The sequence below is a fragment of the Tinamus guttatus genome, unplaced genomic scaffold, assembly GCF_059628265.1.
Source record: "Tinamus guttatus ecotype Peru unplaced genomic scaffold, ASM5962826v1 Tinamus_guttatus_pri_ptg000423l, whole genome shotgun sequence".
Lineage (NCBI taxonomy): Eukaryota > Metazoa > Chordata > Aves > Tinamiformes > Tinamidae > Tinamus > Tinamus guttatus.
Window position 1 is genome coordinate 1,600,557 of NW_028288957.1, and position 3,652 is coordinate 1,604,208.

The following is a 3,652-nucleotide window of genomic DNA, read 5'->3' on the forward strand; positions in this document are numbered from 1 at the left end:
TTCTTTCAGAGACCTAGGTAATAACATACATTTGTGGTTTTATTTAATTGCCCAACCAGAAGAAAAATAATAATTGTGATCAGAAGGCAGGTAATGAGGTTAGCATTTTACTGACAGTTCAATTTGAGATATACAACTATATCTAACATCATAGTTTACACTTTTATCCTTTCCGGTCCTAAAAGCAGTAGAGGAAAGGGCAGGAAGAAGAGGTAGAGGTTGGTGATGCAAAGCAAAAGATTGATGGCTGCCACTTCCTTTGTGTGTGCATGGGAAGAGGTTTGTAATCTTCTATCAGCTTTACAAAGACAATATAAACAAAAACAGCAAGAAATAGAAAACCTTGTGCTCTGCTGCGGAAGAAAGAAAACACTGTGAAAGAAGGAAAAAACAAAAAACTATTCTGTTTTATTTCCCCACTGAGTATACAGACCACCTTATTCCATGGGTGAACTTCTGACTGGCAGCAAGGACATGGGATTAAGGACTAGAGCTCTTGATAAATCAGAAACAATGAAAAACCACCTCTTGGGTTCCTGTTACGTAAAAGAAGAACAGGCATACTGATCTGAGTAGGGCTCTGACTAGCTAATAATCCATCTCCAGCTGTGGCCATAAGCAGATGCACAGGAAGGGCTAGCAAAAGGACAAGTTAACGGACTCCATCACCCAAATGCTGTCCCAAACTCCAGATTTCCTGAGCATGATATGCTTTATCTAATACTCTCAATGGCCCTACTTGTCTTATTTTCTCTCTAACCCATATGAACCTCTTATATCCATGGTATCCCTGTTGTTAGGAGTCCAATGATGAACAGTCACTGCTTCACGGTAACCCCATACTGCTCTTGAAGAGCAATGCAAGAGCAATGCATGTCTACAAACCCCATCCGTGGACCACAGCAGTGCCAGGACTCAGTTCAGTATATTTTGACAGTACTTCATTCTGTTTTTACAGCAGTAGAACTACTACCCAGCAAAACATTCTCATTAATGATTTTATTAACGTCCAACAGATAAACAGATTCTCCTATCAGACATTATAAATGGGGAAAGTAAATAAAAGTGGCACAAATACCATAACTGCAAAAGCAAAGCGCGATGTTTCCTGGGAAATAAAAGTCTTAAAGCCTTTGGAGCAGTGCTGTGTTCTAAGTCCTCCTGCCAGCCCAGCACCACTGAGAACAGAAAAAGCATCTTCTGTTAGTCAATGCCAAAAAAAAAAAAAAAAAAAGGAGAAGAAATACCAGGTTTCACTTTCTTATCTTTCTGCGTTTTCACCCCCATGACTATAAAATATAAGAGAGGAGAACCAAAAGAGCTTTGCCAAAGGTAGAGAAATGTGCATCTGATGAGTGCAAATGTAAAAGCACCACACTGGGAAATCGGGATGAGATAATTCCATCCTTCTCTTCCAGTCTGGGCTCTTGCAGCTTCCTTCCATCCTCGTCAGCCCAGTTCGCTTTTGCTCCACAGCATTTTCTCCACTCAGTCTCATTTGCAAAGGTAAATACCAGGCTCAGCCTCCCCTTAATAGATGTTCTTACAGCCCCCATGCTGCCCACCGCTCAAGCTCCTGAGGAAGTCTGCTCAACTCCACTCTGCTCTTGCCTCTGGTACAGAAGATATTTTCCATCAGAGAGTTACTTCAAGAGGCTTTATAAAAAATACTAATGCATTTTCCTATGAAATCAGGCTACCAGAGCTACCGCATATCCACTGGCCCAAAGCAGCTGCCCATCTGCCTCATGAATGGAGGAGAACATTCTCAGGCTGAACCTCAAGTGACAGGGATTAAACTAATCCCTTCTACTATGTCATTGGAGCCAGGTGAGAATGGGCTCCGGACCATGCACAGTGATTAGATGGCAAGAAAAAATTTGGGAAGCAATTTGCTTTCACTGGCTGCTGTAACTACTAACAAGTCCATGGCTCTGTTCTGGTTTGCTGTCCGTAACTGCTTAGAACTGAAGTGCTGGACAACACAGATGACATTTCAAATGTGGTCTTCCTGATGATGCTGTTTTCTTCTCTAAACTGTTCATTTTGCCCCTCTACTATATATACACCTTTTGCCCCAAGTCCCTCCTGGCATTTGGTGTTTCAACCAGGACGCTGGTAGAGAAGTTCATCACAGGTAAGTCTGCACTGTAGAGGAGAATATAAACAACTCATGCTCATCACGGCAAAATAACTTACTTAACTCGGAAGAGAGAACTATGTGTCACCACGTATGACACAACCAAAGATCTCATCTCAGTGGACAACCATATTAAAAAAGAAGAGCTAGAACAAATGTTACAACAGAATTAAAATGGAGAATGTAGGAAATATGCCAACATGGGCAACCGTGTGGCAGTCTCCCACAGATTACTATTGCAGGAGCAGTCCCCATGCTTCAGAGAAGGATGCCACAGACTTTTAGGATGACCTTTACAAATGGATAGGCAGAATGCCCTGGGGCACAGAAAAATCCAGCAGGAAGATCAAACGCACAGATGGGATAGGTTTGCCTCGCAGGGATGAGCCCAAGATTAAAGCTCATAATGCAGAAAAGGCACAAGAGCGAATCCAGCAGGAGCTGCTGCCCTCCCATCACACGGATGGGATGAATAGCCAGCATAGGGGGTGGCATCAACCCAGAACTGACACCCGACAGCCTCCTCCTCGTGCTGTTTACGGCTAATGGTAGAGCAAACTCAAGGAGAAGTGTTTAACAGGAAACAAGAAAAGGGGATTCGCGGCGAGTTAATGCCCAGAGAAACCCCACAAACCTTATGCCTCCATAACCCGAGCTCCGTAGTTACTGGCGATGAGAGTAAGCCCGAAAACGGAGCCTGCTCCACCCGCTGAGTACAGAGCCTCCCTCGACCCTCCGGAGCGCCCTGCCGGGGCCAAGCCCGGGGCCGGCTCCACACAGCACCGCCGCTTGTCCCGGGACGCCCGGGGCCGCAGCCGCCGCCTCCCCGCACCGCGACCCGCGGCCCCGCGCGCCGCCCTCACCTGCGCGCCCGGCTGCGCCCGCGCGGAGCGGAGCGGAGCGGAGCGGAGGGAAGCGGCGGGAGGCGCCGCCGCCCGCCTCGCTGCTGCTGCTGCTGCCCGTCACCGGCGGCGGGGGCGGGCGGGAGGCGGCCGTGCCCTCCCCGGGCGCTCCGGGAGCCCCGGCCGCGTTGCCCGCCCCCGGCTGCGGGCAGAGCTCTCCCTCCGGGCCGGCCTTGGGGCGCGGAGCCCGGCCTTGCCCACCCGGGCCGGCTGGCAGAGGCACCCGCCGGGCTCCCTTGCCCGCTTGGCCTTGGGTGCCCTGGAGTTTAGGCGAGAGCTTGGCCTGGCCAAAAGGCACAGGGCAGGGCTGCATCAGAGATGCTGCAGTCCTCGTCACCCTCCCGCAGTGCCCCTCAGTATGTCCCGGGGGTTGGCCTCACTGGGGCTGCAGCAGGGAGGCTGGTTCCGGAGCAGAGCGTGGCCTCCGCGCCGCCCCACCGCCTCGGGACCTGTCGGGATGTGCTCCGGTTTCATGACTCGGGGTTCTTCTCTGGTGACCCAAACCAACGTTCTCCAACGCGAGGATTGTTGGACCTAAGCAGTGTGCCAAAACATAAGTGGAAGGATTTTATAACAGTGCTGCTGCTGTCTGGCCAACTTAGGCTGACCC